Here is a 17,755-nt window from a genome sequence, read left to right as displayed (position 1 = left end):
ATGGTGTCGGTAAAGGAACTCTGCATGACTCCACTGACATATTTTACTAGCCTTGCTGGAAATCCTCTGACTTCCCTCCCGATTCATGCAATGTTTTGCCAATGCGGGGAATCCCCAAACTCATTTTGGATCTTGCTTTAGGCAACTTTGCAGCAGGCACCATAAACTGACTCATTCATTTTGCCCCAACCCAGGGCGTATCTGTGCATTAGACCACAACTTCTTGTTTCTTCTTCCGTGTATGTGAGATCAGTTGTTTTCAGGCCTCTGGCAGGATTCCTAATGTGCACAAGTATTAAAGTGAAGAAAAAAGTGCTTTTTGTGTGACCTCTGTTTGCCCACAAAACATTTTAAGCTTATACGGACATCTAATTTCATGTCTTTTCACAGTCCCATAATCTGTCTCAGACCCTCCAAGTATCCCTGCTTTCCAGGGACAGTCCCAGATTTACAGAAGCTGTCCCGATTTTTAATTTGATCCCCAAATGTCCCACTTTTCCTTAGGATGGCCCTATTTTCATTGGAGAAATGTTGGAGGGTATGGAGTTATGCAACCCCCAAGCCAAGGGGATAAGTAACTTTACAACCTTTAGAAGACATCTGAAGGCAACACTGTATAGGGAAGCTTTTTAATGTTTAATGTTTTATTATGTTTTTATATATGTTGGAAGCTGCCCATAGTGACTGGGGCAACCCAGCCAAATGGGCGGGGTATAAATAATAAAATTGTTGTTGTTGTTGAATAGGACGCCCCTATTTTCATCAGATAAATGTTTGAGGGTATGTGTGTCTTTCCAGACTTGGGTGTTCCCAAGGTATTTTCTGTTGATCCCGGAGTATGCAATTGAAACGCCACACAGGGGTTTGAAACTTAATTGGTTTATTAACAACGGACTCAGCTACATTAGTAAAGAAACAGCTATTTGAATGCACTATAAACATGCAACATCAGATGGGCACCAGGAGCAGGAAATTTTAAAATGCGGTTATCCATAGGGATTTCTTTCTTTTGTCACAACAATCTAATTTTTGACTTATTTATAGTGGGGGTTTTTCCTGTGTCTAGGTCCACCCAAGATTATATACAGTTCTCTAGCAGGGCTCCTACTACAAGCCTGCCCCTCTCCCTTCAGTATACCTGACAAAAGCCCAAGCTATTTCCCACAAACATGCCACTTTGTGCCTGTGGCTTGAGAATGAATGGAACGAGCTCTCCGGCATTTTTGAAAGAGTTCAAGAGTCACATGAGGAGATGCTATGTTCTATGGACAACATGTAGGTGATAAACAAATTATTTATGTGAATCCCCTTATTTCACTTTTTACCTGAGGTTGGGGAACAGATTGCCATTACAGTCGTACCTTGGAAGTCGAACGGAATACATTCCAGAAGTCCGTTCGACTTCTAAAACGTTCGAAAACCAAAGTACGGCTTCTGATTGGCTGCAGGAAGCTCTTGCAGCCAATTGGAAGCTGCTGAAGCCCCGTGGGACGCTCGGGTTCCAAAAGAACATTTGCAAACCGGAACAATCACTTCTGGGTTTGTGGTGTTCGGGAGCCAAAACGTCCGAGTTCCAGAGCGTTCGAGATCCAAAGTATAACTGTATTTTCATGTCTTGGTTGATCTGGCTGGCTGCTTTTGGAATTAAAAGCAGGAACAGATAGACCTTGTCCTATCCAACTGAGCAAATTTCAAGAGCTATCACCATTCTTTTGGAACTCTGAAAGGGGGAAAGCTTGAGTCCAGAGTCCACTTTAAAAGGATGGAGCTGCCCTTTGCATGTCCCTCTCTGAGCTACTCCTAAAGGTCAGGGGTGCTTCCAGAATGGCGTGGAATCTGGAATGGGCATGGGCTGCATCTGGAGGAGGAAACATTCAGGAGTTAAGGACCTCCTGCCCTTTACATGCATAGAAGTACCTTCTTTTCACTTAAGGGGATTTCTGAATTCCACCCAGCGTCAGACACTAAGTTGGTCTGAAAGGCGGGATATAAAACAGAGTGGGTTATTATAGGATTCCTTCTAGGACCCAACCAGAACTGTATTGCCAGGCCATCACATCTCTAATGCTAGCCTGCATAGGTCAGAAAAAGGAAATAGCATGGGACAGGGTGAGCAAGGCAGCTTTTGTGGGGTGACCCTTCCTCCACCCCTTTTTTTCTTTAAAATGCAATCCAAGCTGAAAAGTATGCTTTTGAAGGATTTGCAGTTTCCGAAGAAACATATCCCTCTGTGACAGCTGCTGTGCAATGCTGCTGTTTCTCAAGGGTATGAGATCTGGTTTGACAAAATGTCCATCTCTCCCAGAGATGCAAAATGAGCCCCTTGGAATGCCAACAGATGTTTGTGCCTGGCAACGGAAACATTATATACCCTTATCTTGGGAAGAAAATGTTGTGTCCATTTGGCAGTGTAATGTGTGTTGTTGTTTTTTAAAGGAATTTTTTTTTCACTCCTTGGCACTGGGAACAAAATTTATGTCTAATGTTTTGAAAGGGCCTCCTGGGGAGGGGGGGGAGGGAGGGAGGAAGGGAGGAAGGAAGGAAGGAAGGAAGGAAGGAAGGAAGGAAGGAAGGAAGGAAGGAAGGTAGACACCCACCTTTGATCTCTCTTCCCTATGCTCCCCTTCCCCATAGACCTCAAGGGGCAGGTCCGTGCCATAAATCTAAAATGTTCCCAATACCCATTTAAAGCACATGAGCATTGGATGAACTTTAAATGTAAGGTGTGTATATGGTTGGTGCATTTGTGCTTGCAGTCAGTTTCATTTCATTTTCATTTATTAAATTTATTCCTCCTCTTCTTCTTCTTCTTCTGTGATGACTTGTAGCTGAGTAAGATTGTCTTCCATAAATACAGTTTTAACAGTGACTGTGGAGGCCAGTTCTAGATACACTTCCTTCCACAGTGGGGACATGGGTTTCCGGGTGGGAGTTGATCATGGTGAGGGTTTCCTTCCTCTTAGCATGTTTCTTCTTTTCATCCTGAGTTCAAGCGTCTTCAAAGCCCATGACACCTTTGGTAAAGGCTGTTCTCCAATTGGAGCACTCGCAGGCCAGTGTTTCCCCATTGTCGGTGTTTATGCTACATTTTTAAATATTTGCCTTGAGAAAGTCTTTAAACCTCTTTTGTTGACCACCAGCACTACGCTTTCCATTTTTTTAAAATAAATTTTTATTGGTTTTTCACAGTTTTTATAAACACAAACAATACACAAAACAAACAAACACACAAACAAACATGTATAATTTCATATCCCTTTTTCTTAAACCTTACTTCGCCGACTTCCCCATACCTCCCCTTACTACATCCCAATTTCCAAAATTATTTCAGCAAATCCTAACACTTGGTTTTATCAAATTTTCCCTTATTCTTTTCTTTTACTTAATCTTTTACAGCTGTAGTCTCCTTTCCCCCCCCTAAAACCACGACATTTTAGCATTTCTTAAGATATACTTTAAATTTCTTCCAATCTTCTTCCGCCGTCTCTTTCCCCTGATCACGGATTCTGCCAGTCATTTCAGCCAATCCCATATAGTCTAACGCTTTCCATTTTTAAGTTTGGAATAGAGTAGTTGCTTTGGAAGATGATAATCAGGCATCCGCACAACATGACCAGTCCAATGAAGTTGATGTTGAAGAATCATTGCTTCAACACTGGTGATCTTATTATTATCCACTTGTCACCCAAAGGTCTACAAGCAATTTACAGCAAAAAAAGAGAGATACATATTACCGGGGGGGGGGGGGGGAATTGGTGTGTATGTGTTATACAATACACTGTGCTCTGGTCCATGGGGTCACGAAGAGTTGGACACGACTAAATGACTAAACAACAACAATATTTTATATAACCAGTGCTTTTTCCTGGGGGTACTCAAGAGTACGCAGTACAGGCACCTTTTTCCCCTAAAAGAAAAGCACTGGTTAAAAGTGTAGCACTTACTGTAACAACTTTAACTTTATGGTGAATACTGGCACCTCTTTTTCTAGAAGAAAAACACTGCATAGAACATAACACCCTTAAAAAAAATACTCAAATAATAAACAAAGCAATTCTCAGACCCACTCATTAACAAATCCAAAACCTCACCTTCCCCCCTAGTCCAAAAATCATTCACATCGAAACATCAATTTCCCCGTTTAACCTCACCACCCAGAAGTCTGGGGTCAAGTCCATTTATTACAAACCAGTGGTGGGTTGGATAGTTTCTCATCCAACTTTGGTGGTCACTGGTTATGTTCCAGTCGTGTGCCTTTAACTCAGTGGCAGGCAACTATCTTTAACCCAAGGATGGAGGCTCTTAGAGTAGATTATAATCTATCTTGCAAAAGCCAGATGTTTCAGTGCACTTCCATGCACACAGATGTTTCTACAGCCAGCCATGCAAGAGGGTATTATCAGTTCAAGGACATGTACCAGCCAGGGAAAAGCACTTTGACAGGAGCAATGCCCCGGAACAAGGCTCGATCCAATGATTTCCACAAGGAGCTCAAGGTGGCAATGTGTTTCTTTACCTCCTTGTTTTATTCTCACAACAACCTTGTGAGATAGGATAGGCTGAGAGGCAGCAACTGACTCCAAGTGAGCTTCATGCCTCAGTGGGGATTTGAACCCCGGTCTCCCAGGTCCTAGTCCGGCACTCGACCCACTACACCACACTGGACCTCAATAACAAATAGGAAAAAAGAAAGAAGCTGAGGGACTAGAGAGGGCATACACAACCCTTGTATACTTAAAGGCACAGGCAACCCAACTCCTACAACGAAGAGTGGAAGTCTAATTTTCATTTGCCAAGTGAGTCAGCCCTGCAATTGGTCACGTCAGGTTGATAGACCAAAATGCATTGAGCACAATCGCTCACAAGCAATTGAAATGGAAAGAGTAAAAAAAAAAAAAAAAGTCACGAAGGTTCAAAGACATTTGGCAGAAAAGCTTTGCACGTCAATAATTGTTCTCTCCCCATTCAACCAATCAACCAACCAACCAGTCTGTTTTGTTTTTCACGGATATTGTTCCTGGGAAGAATTGGAGGGAAGTGTTTAGCTGGCAGTGGGAAGTGTATTTGGCTTTTGTATGCAAACGTTCTTTGTCAGACACTTTGGTAATATCTGTGACGTAAATATTTGGGCCGTCTTGCAATTTACAAGGCTCAGGGACCTTTTTTTTCTCATTTTGTGGCCAGTCTCTTGCCGGTGGAGTTGCACAGATAGTTTTAAACCTAGGGTCAGCAAACTTTTTCAGCCAGGGGACCGGTCCACTGTCCCTCAGACCTAGGCCAGACTATATGGGGGAGGGGGAATGAACGAATTCCTATGCCCCACAAATAACCCAGAGATGCATTTTAAATAAAAGCACACATTCTATTCATGTAAAAACACACAGATTCCCACACCGTCCGTGAGCCGGATTTAGAAGGTGATTGGGCAGGATCAGGCCCCCGGGTCTTAGTTTGCCTACCCATGGTTTAGGTGTTGCTTGAAAGGCAGACGTTGTGGTTTTTAAAGGAAGGAGATATCAGAGTATTTGCACGGCCTCCAGCTATGGCTTTTGAGCATTTCCTTTTTGTAGTCTACATACTGTTTCTTGGTGTGCTCTCCATACTAGACATGAGCTCCAACTATATATTCTGCTGGTGAATTACTGAAACTCTCTCTTTGAACAATTCTTAAGATTCTTTATCAAAGGGCTTGTTCATAGGTTGGCATTGGTCAGTGATCACTGCATTTGTGCTGGTTTCCCAGCCTGCTGGACTCAAAAAATGCCTGGATTTTCATATGTACGCCGGACCTGCACAGAGACTTCTGAATTCTAGCACTCGGCAGTGACATCATCATCGAGCGCCAGAGCATGGAGGTCCTAGACCCGTAACATATGCAAAATACATCAGGACTCCATTTTCTCTGCTCTGCTTCTTGCATGCTAAATACCAGAGGCAGAAGGGAAGGCCAAAAAGGTCCAATTCACAGGGTGGAGAGCATAGATTTCTGAGATAGCTCTAGTGGTTCTTTGCATGTTGGCTAAAGGGAAGGAGGTTTCTGCTAAAATAGGTAATGACCCTAATATATACCAGAATGTGAAATAATATAGAAACAGGAAGACAAAGACACCCAACTTACTCATTCTGCTTACTTTCATCCACCCCCATCGTTCAGCCCGGACACTGAGGTCCAGCTCCGAGGGCCTTCTGGCAGTTCCCTCACCACAAGAAGTGAGGTTACAGGGAGCCAGGCAGAGGGCCTTCTCGGTAGTGGCACCCACCCTGTGGAATGCCCTACCATCAGATGCCAAGGAGATAAGTAACTATACAACCTTTAGAAGGCCTCTAAAGGCAGCCCCGTATAGGGAATTTTTTACATGCTTAATGTTTTTATGTATGCTGGAAGCCTCCAAAGAGTGCCTGGTGCAACCCAGTCAGATGCTTCTGCTGTTATCCTAATCCACTCCACAGTAGCATTATTTGAACATAACACAAACCATGGTTTCTGCGAACTATGGCACACAAACCATGGAGCTTCCAAATGTACTCGAGTGTGGATTTCATGCTCTTTATTCAGCTCATAGTAGTGAGGAATGCCAGTTCCCCCCAAATGTCTGCTTTATATACATTATTTACACAATGGGCCCCACGTCATTGGCTAATTCCAGGATTCTCCTGTAGGCCAATCAGGTTGCGGATTCACTTCCACCTGGAGCTGGATTGGGTGGCTCCTGCAGACCAATCAGACTGCCTGCATTTTGGATCCTATTCAACTCAATGCATAACATGTACATACCAACTATGGTTGAAGGCTGGTTGTCTGTTTCCATTTCCCTTTTCCTTGGTGCTGTAGATTCTAGACTCAATACCTTCCAGAGGCAGTGCACCTGCCTTAAATTTCAGACAATAAAACTTGGTACAGGCCACTGACAACCCCGATTTCCAGTTCTGGTTAGCTTGTTGTTGTTGTTTAGTCGTTTAGTCATGTCCGACTCTTCGTGACCCCATGGACCAGAGCACACCAGGCACTCCTGTCTTACACTGCCTCCCGCAGTTTGGTCAAACTCATGCTGGTAGCTTCGAGAACACTGTCCAACCATCTTGTCCTCTGTTGTCCCCTTCTCCTTGTGCCCTCCATCGTTCCCAACATCAGGGTCTTTTCCAGGGAGTCTTCTCTTCTCACGAGGTGGCCAAAGTATTGGAGCCTCAGCTTCAGGAGCTGTCCTTCCAGTGAGCACTCAGGGCTGATTTCCTTCAGAATGGACAGGTTTGATCTTCTTGCAGTTCATGGGACTTTCAAGAGTCTCCTCCAACACCATAATTCAAAAGCATCAATTCTTCCACGACCAGCCTTCTTATGGTCCAGCTCTTACTTCCTTACATCACTACTGGGAAAACCGTAACTTTAACTATACGGACCTTTGTTGGCAAGGTGATGTCTCTGCTTTTAAAGCAATGACAAACCTAGACAGCATCTGGCTAGCTACATCTTTCAATTCACACATTGCCCCAAACCCTAGTTAAGTTTTCTTAGCCATGCATGCAACAGAAGTCCCCTTTCTCCTCATGCCCTTTCCCATCCCAGATGTGCTCTGGGTTTAGCGGGTGTGCAATGGGGGAGGAGAGGCGAGGAGCTCCATTGCAGAAGCAGCAGTCCTTGCACTAACAATGGGATGAGTGACTTAGCACTGCTTTGGATACAAGCCCATTGTTTGGAATTGCTACAGTATCTGAGCTGAGCCAGTGTGCAGCCTACTTCATCAGAAGTGTATCTATTTTCTATCTGATAACTGTTGGAAAGCATGCAAATGTTTCCACAAAAGCTGATGCTTTGTTTACACAAAGATGGTGAATCATTATCTCTTTAATTTGCTTTGTCCTGGGAGGAGAGCCAGAAACCACCATCCAGATAAAGGCTTTCCTTTGTTCATGTTTTCAAATACATAAGAAGCTTCCTTTGCAAATGGTGGGGTCCAAACAGCACTGGCTTGCCTGTTCATACTGGGCTCAGTTCAAGGTGTTGACTTCTACATATAATGTCCTAAATGGCTTAGGGAACCAAAACCTTAAAGGACAACCTCTGCTGGTCTGGACCTTGAGATTTGCAACAGAGGTCTTTTTCATGATTCCACCAATGGGGGTAACCCATGGTTGCAGTGTCATAGGATGGGCGATTTCAGTGGTGGTGGCGCCCTGGTTATGGATCTTGCCCACCCCACTTTGGAGGTGCAGGTCTCTCTGGTTAGTAGTCTTTTGGTGTCAGCTTAAGATGTATATTTTCAACCTGGTGTTTTTCTGTCTATTCTGTCTACATTTTTCTGTCTATTCCTAAATTGCTGGAGTGGCGGTATACATAAGAACCAACTCATAGGGGCCGAAAGTCTTCGCCCCCCAATAAAATATTTTATGGGGCCGGTCCCCCAATGTTTTATTCAGGCTGGCACCCCTGGTGGTATGTATTTTGAAGTGAATGTTGTTTGTTTTAATCTCTAACCCAATTGTGCTGTTTGGTATGACTTTCTGTTTGAATTTGTTATTTTGCACACCACTCTGGGATCTCATGGCTGAGCTGGCTTAGCAACACGCATTGTGTATATTTTAATGAACTGAATAGAGTGAGATATAATATTATGAGTCATGGGAGCATGGAAAGTGTGTATGAACTTCACAGTGCTTAGCTTATTGTTGCTGTTGCTGTTTTTTGGTTCCTATTTTGTTAATATTGTTTTATAGATGATAAATGCTGTAATGATTTGTCAATAACAACTTTTTCTGCAATTGCTGCTTTATTAATAGTGCTTTACAGGTGATTTTACTGAAGGTTTGTTAATTATTTTATACGATTTATGCTGTAATTGCAATGCTCTGTTATGTTGTTGTTGTTATTTATTGTTCGTAATCTGCTTTGGGATTCATTTGAACGAAAAGTAGCATTGAAATATAACAAATTTAAAAGAAAAATCAAATCAACCAGCTATGTGGTTCAGAAAAGCATGGAAATGACACAAGGCTTTGTGTCGGCCCTGGCCCACTTAAAAGGGGGTGGTATTAAAATCACACTTCAACTCTCGGCTGGGGAAAAAGATCCCTGAATAATTCTGACTTAGGTCACTATTTATCCCCCATATAGAACTGATGCACCCCAAAATTCCCACTATCCCACCATGTAACGCTGAGCTTTCAGCCACTTTTTAAAAGTTGTGGGCTGGTATTTCCTTCAGAAGTTCTAGAGCAGAGGTTAAGACCTTACGTTGCTCCAGATGTTGCTAAGACTCCATCATCTCTGACCATTGGCCATGCTGACTGGAGCTGATGGGACTTCTGGAGGGGCACAGATTCTTTGTTCTAGAACAGGCTTCCTCAACCTCGGCCCTCCAGATGTTTTGAGACTGCAATTCCCACCATCCCTGACCACTGGTCTGCTAGCTAGGGATCATGGGAGTTGTAGGCCAAAAACATATGGAGGGCCGACGTTGAGGAAGCCTGTTCTAGAAGGACCAAAATGAAGGACGCCCACTTTTAGTCTGGTTGTCTTGGGAACTGATCTGGCAACAGGAACTAATGCAGCCCACCTATGTCATTTGTTGCAATCTGCTAGGTGTTTAGAATCTCCTACTCCTCCTTTGGCTTGCAGTCCCAAGCAGGAAGTGAAAACATGAGCTTGATAGTGTCCCTGGTGAGCTATTATGACACAATCAGTATGGGCTGTGTTCTGCCTTGCAGGCCTTGAGTTATGCAGAACTCCGTGCGACTCTTGTCAATGGACTGGTTGGCTCTATCAAGCTCTAGAAGCCGGACTAATTTGTTTGGTCAGCTCACATCTCATAGCATGTTAGAATCAATGTTTTATAAACAGTTCCAGTTCGGTGAATGTGACGTGAAATGAGCTCTGCATCCTTTCCCATTGCATGCTGCCAAAATAAATCTATTGATTACGGATTGGAAACAAAATAAAGAGCAGGGCTGGGGGGGGGGTTATCATCTGACTCCTCTCGCCCAGTACATTTTTAAAAGTGTATCATTCATGCTTGGAGACAACAAATGGTCTCCGATTCTTTTAGTGATGGTTGAGAACATTTGCTGGTCATTCAATTTGCAGTTTTTATCCTTTTTCTTTCTATTTGGGTGGCAACTAACTTAGGATTTGTTTTATTGTTCTGTGTTGCCTTGAAGCCATTCCCAGTGCAAGACATGATATAGATTCCATCATTGCTGGTTTTATGTTTCTCTAGTTTTTATTATTATTTTATTATTATTTAAGGACGTTATATACCGCCCTATAGGGACGCGGGGGAGCTGTGGGTTAAACCGCAGAGCCTAGGACTTGCCGATCAGAAGGTCGGTGGTTTGAATCCCTGTGACGGGGTGAGCTCCCATTGCTCGGTCCCTGCTCCTGCCAACCTAGCAGTTCGAAAGCACATCAAAGTGCAAGTAGATAAATAGGGACCGCTCTGGCGGGAAGGTAAACAGCGTTTCTGTGTGCTGCTCTGGTCAAGCGGCCTAGTCATGCTGGCCACATGACCCGGAAGCTGTACGCCGGCTCCCTCAGCCAATAAAGCGAGATGAGCGCTGCAACCCCACAGTCGGTCACGACTGGACCTAATGGTCAGGGGTCCCTTTACCTCTACTCATACTGCCCTATACCCGGAGGCATAGTTACCAGGTAGGAGGCATCTGGTTCGCCATTGTGAGAACAGGGTGCTGGGCCTGATCCACTTGGCTCTTGTGTTATTATGGTAATAATGCTTAGCCATAAGCATACTTAGAATCATAGAATCATAGAGTTGGAATAGACCACAAGGGCCATCGAGTCCAACCCCCTGCCAAGCAGGAAACACCATCAGAGCACTCCTGACATATGGTTGTCAAGCCTCTGCTTAAAGACCTCCAAAGAAGGAGACTTCACCACACTCCTTGGCAGCAAATTCCACTGTCGAACAGCTCTTACTGTCAGGAAGTTCTTCCTAATGTTTAGGTGGAATCTTCTTTCTTGTAGTTTGGATCCATTGCTCCGTGTCCGCTTCTCTGGAGCAGCAGAAAACAACCTTTCTCCCTCCTCTATATGACATCCTTTTATATATTTGAACATGGCTATCATATCACCCCTTAACCTCCTCTTCTCCAGGCTAAACATGCCCAGCTCCCTTAGCCGTTCCTCATAAGGCATCATTTCCAGGCCTTTGACCATTTTGGTTGCCCTCCTCTGGACACGTTCCAGTTTGTCAGTGTCCTTCTTGAACTGTGGTGCCCAGAACTGGACACAGTACTCCAGGTGAAGTCTGACCAAAGCAGAATACAGTGGCACTATTACTTCCCTTGATCTAGATGCTATACTCCTATTGATGCTGCCCAGAATTGCATTGGCTTTTTTAGCTGCCGCGTCACACTGTTGGCTCATGTCAAGTTTGTGGTCAACCAAGACTCCTAGATCCTTTTCACATGTACTGCTCTCAAGCCAGGTGTCACCCATCTTGTATTTGTGCCTCTCATTTATTTATTTTTTGCCCAAGTGCAATACTTTACATTTCTCCCTGTTAAAGTTCATCTTGTTTGTTTTAGCCCAGTTCTCTAATCTGTCAAGGTCGTTTTGAAGTGTGATCCTGTCCTCTGGGGTGTTAGCCACCCCTCCCAGTTTGGTGTCATCTGCAAATTTGATCAGGATGCCCTTGAGTCCATCATCCAAGTCGTTGATAAAGAGGTTGAATAAGACCGGGCCCAAGACAGAACCCTGTGGCACCCCACCAGTCACTCTTCTCCAGGATGAAGAGGAACCATTGATGAGCACCCTTTGGGTGCGGTCAGTCAGCCAGTTACAAATCCACTGAGTGGTAGCATAGTCAAGACCGCACTTTACCAGCTTCTTTACAAGAATATCATGGGCCACCTTGTCGAATGCCTTGCTGAAATCAAGCAAGGCTACATCCACTGCGTTCTCTTCATCTACCAGGCTTGTAATTTTGTCAAAAAACGAGATCAGGTTAGTCTGACATGACTTATTTTTCAGAAATCCATGCTGACTATTGGTGATCACAGCATTCCTTTCTAGGTGCTCAAAGACTGTTTGCTTAATGATCTGCTCCAGAATCTTCCCTGGTATTGATGTCAGACTGACTGGGCGATAATTATTTGGGTCCTCTCTTCCCCCTTTTTTTTACTTAACATTTGCAGAGTGATTTTTCTTCTTCTGATGTCTTGATAACCACAAACATTTTTTCAATGAGGCTATATATACAGCTCCCTGGCAGAGCTATTATTGCAAGCCTGTAACAGGTTTCCCTCTCCTGAAAGGTAGAGAGGTAGAAGGAATCTGGAGTCTGAGCTCCACTTCAGAGGAGAGTGCACTGCTAATTCAGTTTAAATCTTGCTTCCACCACAAACCCAGACAATGGCTTATATATCATCCTTCCCCATCACAAGTCCCTCTAGATGTTATGGATGCAGCTTCCATTATCCCTAGCTGGGGCTGATGGGAGTTACAGCTCAAAACATCTGGAGGTAAAGGCAAAAGTAAAGGACCCCTGGATGATTAAGTCCAGTCAAAGGCGACTATGGGGTTGCAGCGCTCATCTCGCTTTCACAGTGAGGGAGCCAGCTTTCCGGGTCATGTGGCCAGCATGACTAAACCACTTCTGGCACAATAGAACACTGTGACAGAAACCAGAGCACACGGAAACACCACTGCAGCAGTACCTATTTATCTAATTGCAGTGGTGTGCTTTTGAACTGCTAAGTTGGCAGGACCTGGGACAGAGCAACGGGAAGGTCACCCCATCTCAGGGATTCGAACTGCTGACCTTCTGATTGGCAAGCCCAAGAGGCTCAGTGGTTTAGACCACAGCGCCACCTGCGTCCCACATCTGGAGGCTGTCAGGTTTGTTGGGGAACGCTGATATGGAAGATGATCACACTATTCAGTTTGTGACCCATGCTACATACACTACAGGGCTGGAGAACAGTTGGATACAGCTCCTGCCATCTCTTACCAATGGCCAATGGGAGTTGGAGTCCAACAATATTCAGAAGCCCAGCAGTTCCTCAGCTGTCAAGAGTGAGCCAGCAGTAAATCACACCAAGCAAGTTGGAGTCAGCTCTTTATTTGCAACACCAGGATCTGCACAGGGTGTGTCAGACCTACTGAGCACAACAACTCATATCCAGAAGTCTTGCCATCATGAAGCAGCTGCTGAGGCTGAAGGTCCCCACCTCCCCACAAATAACACCGGTCTTGAAAGACCTACACTGGCTCCCAGTACGTTTCCAAGCACAATTCAAAGTGTTGGTGCTGACCTTTAAAGCCCTAAATGGCCTCGGTCCAGTATACCTGAAGGAGCGTCTCCACCCCCATAGTTCTGCCCGGACACTGAGGTCCAGATCCGAGGGCCTTCTGGTGGTTCCCTCGCTGTGAGAAGCCAAGTTACCGGGAACCAGGCAGAGGGCCTTCTCGGTAGTTGTGCCTGCCCTGTGGAACGCCCTCCCACCAGATGCCAAAGAGAAAAACAACTACCAGATTTTTAGAAAACATCTAAAGGCAGCCCTGTTTAGGGAAGCTTTTAATGTTTAATAGGTTATTGTATTTTAGTGTTTTGTTGGAAGCCGCCCAGAGTGGCTGGGGGGACCCAGCCAGATGGGCGGGGTATAAATAATAAATTATTATTATTATTATTATTATTATTATTATTATTATTATTATTATTAAACTGCCTATGTCCACTCCCCTCCAGGGTTTCCCCCGAAGCAATCAGAGGCTGTGCCTGTGCAATGCTGATCTCTTCTCCACCCTTTCCATGCCTCCTCTGGTTCTGGGAGACAAGCGGGAAGGGAAGCTTGTCACAGCAGGAGGGGGAGATACCTGCGACTCTTTACCAGCCTGACTCATCTCTGCTTCTTGGCCTCTCTCCACCCAATTTCCTGCCTCTGATTCTGGACCTCTCTGCCACAGACTCTCCCAGCTAACTTAGCCCTGTTACCTCCTCAGCTTCCAGCATCTCATCCCCCCACTCCAACCAGTCGATGACATAATCCCTGGTTTAGCGTTATGTGCAGTCCCAGTGCATGAGTCACTTTGGCCAACATTCTCCAACCTATAGTCCTACTGAAGCCAAGGAGCTGTTCTTTGATTTAAGAAATGCCAGAACTAATTGACAGCACTGAAGCTGGCTCTGAGGTCATAACACTTTGCTCTTCCACTGGGTCCTGTTGAAGCTTGCCTATTTTCTGCCAAGACTGTCAGAATCTTGTCCATCATCTTCAGGAAAGACTTTTTGAAACAAGATCATGCCTTTCTGCACCAACTCTTCCCCTTGGCATTTTTATAGTGATTTACAAAGTTTAAGGGGAGGTGCCCCGGAAGAGAGTCCCTGCACCCCCATCAAAGCCTTTCTAGGCCCAGTTCGATGACCTAGAAAGATCCTCCAAAATGTTCCTTTGCCGCAATCCCTGTAGAATTACCCTAGGAAACCAGATACTGCAAATTAATTTGCACAATTAATGAGGCGTGTGTTGCTGCTGATAAAGAATCAATTACTAGCAAGCATCGGGGTAGTGAACCTCTTTCTCCAAAGTAACCCATAAGAGCGAACAAACCTTTCGGCTCTTTTCCTTTCACTTCTCTAAACAAGATTTGGTTCTGCTTTTAGCTCTCCTGAGAGTCGTGGATATAAATTTATCTTCGCGGTTTTCATTACAAAGGCCGGATACTTATCTAAGATTGATGGCTATTAATAGAATAGTTACAAGGATGAAAGTTAAGTATTACTGAGTCTAGCACTGTTCAGGTAACAACACCATTCAGTAAGGCTCAAAGTGTCATTAATTTCAGACTATTTAAACTCTACAGTTACTTTTTTGCCCAGCCACACTAATTGTTATGAAAATAAATGGTTTCCTGTAAGCCCAGCCTGGATACCAGCTACCACTTAGCTAGAGTTCATTCAACACCTTTGCAATATCTGCAGCACATATATTGCTCTGGAGTGTATTTTTATTATACTTATGCTAGCCATAAACCTTACATGCCTCCTCTTTGCCATTAGGTGCATTATATATAAGCACTTTTGCCCACTAATGGTTTTGTGTCTTCATTGTATGTTGCCATTACTAAGGTTGCCATCTGATGAAAGCAAACTGTAATGGGAATTGGGGGTTGCTCGTGCGTAAGTTGCTGCCACTCTCGGTGAGGTTGCCTGGATAAACCTTTCCCTGGCTGGACAGTCCTGATTCCGCGTCTGTCTCAGTCACTGGCAGAATCCATCAGTGGGTGTTTCCTGAACTTCTTCCAACATAAAAGTTCCTTGACGGATAGTCTCCGCCTAGCCTCCCTGCGCGGAAGTCTTCTGCGCAGGGTGGGTGTGGGCAGTGGAGGACCAATGCTCTCCCCGCTGGTCTCTGGCGAAGAGTCCTGGAGCCATCCCTCCGAAACCCGTCTCTGCCCGCCTTTCTCCCTGGTGTAACGCTGATTTCCTTCCCCGGTCACTGAGTCCCCTCTTTTCCTGCTGGGACCTTCTCCGGCATCGCTCGGGAGCCCTTCCACCACTCCTGACTGCGATGGCAGTTCCCTGACACAAACATAATGGGTTAGTCATGTGAACTTTAACAACTTAATTAACTGATTAAATCTGCATATATTTGCATATGAATTAAACAGAAGTTCCGACAAAAGAAAGGCATCCATTTTTTTTTATAAAAAAAGATGACTCACGTTAGAAAGTAATGTTAATCTGTCTTAGCATTTTAACTGTTGTATGTCTTAAATTAACTGTTGTAATTTTTTCTTGATTTGTCCTAGTATTATTATTACAGTCGTACCTTGGTTGTTGAATGCCTTGGTACTCATACGTTTCAGCTCTTGAAAGATTGAAACCCGGAAGTGAGTGTTCTGGTTTTCAAACTTTTTTTGGAAGTTGAACATCTGATGTGGCTTCCAATTGGCTGCAGGAGCTTCCTGCAGCCAATCAGAAACCGCGCTTTGGTTTCTGAACATTTAGGAAGTTGAACAGACTTCCGGAACAGATTTTGTTCAACTTCCAAGGTACGACTGTATTATGATGATGTATTTGTATAAAGACCTTGCATCACAAAGGCATCATATTTACAACCATGCTCATAAAAGGTAAGATAGACAGACAGACAGACAGACAGGAGTCATACAAACAACTTAAAAACAGCATTCCCAATTATTTTTTGCTTTAAAAAAAGGGAAAAAGGGATTCATCACATAATCTACTGTGTGGTGGGCTCTGTAGTCATTATAATATGCATGGATGTGTTGCAAAAAGGTGCAGTCTTCTTTTGAAAGGTTTTAACTACTAATTAGTGCATTAAATGCATGCTTTCTTAAAAGTGAGATCCACATTGTTCCACGAAACTTACTTCCTGGTAACGAAACTTACCGTATTTTTTGCACCATAACACTCACTTTTTTCCTCCTGGAAAGCAAGGGGAAATGTCTGTGCGTGTTATGGAGCGAATGCCTGTGGGTGGCAGGGGGGATCTGCTGCAGTCGTGAGCAGAGGATCCATGGTTCCCCTTCCTTCCCTCCTCCATGGCTCGCTTTGAAACAGCACAGCGGGAGAAGAGCCGCTGAGTGGGGAGGAGAGAGGGACAGAGAGCCTGCTTCTTTAAAGGAGCAAAGTGGGAGAGGAGAGGAGCCTTCTCCCCTTATACCCCTCTTCTTCATTATTAGCAGCATCCTTCTCCACACACCCCACGCGTGTTCCTTGTCCCTTGAGTGCTTTTCCTTCTTTCCCCAATTAAATTGATGGTTACAAAGCACGGATCCACATGGATCCTCAGGATTTTTGCACTGGGTCACCCCAAATTCACCATCAGATCACATAGCATGTCCATGGCTACATCTTGCACCAAAAAAATCACGCACCCACTGTTGCCTGGGGCCGCAGTGGTGCAAAAATGTGGTTACAAAGCATGGATCCACATGGATCCTCAGGATTTTTGCATTGGGCTACTCCAAACTCACTGTCAGATCACATGTCTGTGGCCACAGCATGAACCACAAAAATCATATATCCACTGTTTCGTTTAGAATATTTTTTTTTCTTGTTTTCCTCCTCTAAAAACTACGTGCGTGTTATGGTCTGGTGCGTGTTATAGAGCGAAAAATACGGTACTTCCTGGTAACTGTGCATAAGATTGCACCCTATTACTCAAACCAGAAGTGGATCCTTTTTCTTCTGCTGCTTCTTTTCATATCCTCCGTTGCGTCTCCAGTCCCAGCAAATTGCTAATAAACTTTAATTCTTCCAGCAAAAGTGCATTAGTTGCTCCAAAGCACTAATGGCTTCTAATGACTCTGCCAAATCAAATCACAGCCCTTGATTCAGCAAGAACAGGCTGTATATTCTCACTGGTCTCGCTCAGGTTCTTCGTGAGCACGTCCAAAATTAGCAGGCTCAGCGCTGCCTTGAAGACACAGCTCTCTGGGAACATCCAACAAAAAGAAATCAGCTTTCAAGGAAATGACTTGGGCTGCAGCCTTACTTGCCTAGGAATAAACCCTCAACAAACCCTCAAAAGACTCAAAGGGACTTTCTTTGAGAAAGACATATGGTAGGATTGCAGGAACAGTTTCCAAAGATTTTCTTTTCTTTCATTCCATTAAATCTATTTACGGCTGCAATAGTTAATTGATCAACTTTCTCAGCTGAAAAAACCTTTTGCTTGTCCAAAAAGGTGTCCCAAGTTAATCAGGCTGAAAATCTTCATTTTATTTTTCTGTAACTTGTTTTTATTCTGATACAAAACTGAATTGCAGAGAGGA

General features: G+C 44.3%; 1 protein-coding gene across 3 annotated transcripts in view; it reads left to right on the top strand.

The window, feature by feature from the left end:
• SLCO4A1 (solute carrier organic anion transporter family member 4A1) overlaps positions 1-17,755 on the top strand; it is a 70,190-nt gene that overhangs the window by 8,604 nt on the left and 43,831 nt on the right. The window contains exon 1 of one of the 3 annotated variants that reach the window (XM_083507412.1): positions 7,922-8,220. The exons of the other annotated variants lie outside the window; for them this stretch is intronic. The gene's annotated coding sequence lies outside the window, so the exon portion shown is untranslated. Of the gene's footprint in view, positions 1-7,921; positions 8,221-17,755 lie in introns of those variants that run through there. 3 annotated transcript variants of the gene reach the window in all.

The sequence above is a fragment of the Podarcis liolepis genome, assembly GCF_965112155.1.
Source record: "Podarcis liolepis genome assembly, chromosome: 6".
Taxonomy (NCBI): Eukaryota; Metazoa; Chordata; class Lepidosauria; order Squamata; family Lacertidae; genus Podarcis; species Podarcis liolepis.
The sequence above is the reverse complement of the archived record's forward strand: the minus strand, read 5'-3'. Positions and strand labels throughout refer to the sequence as shown.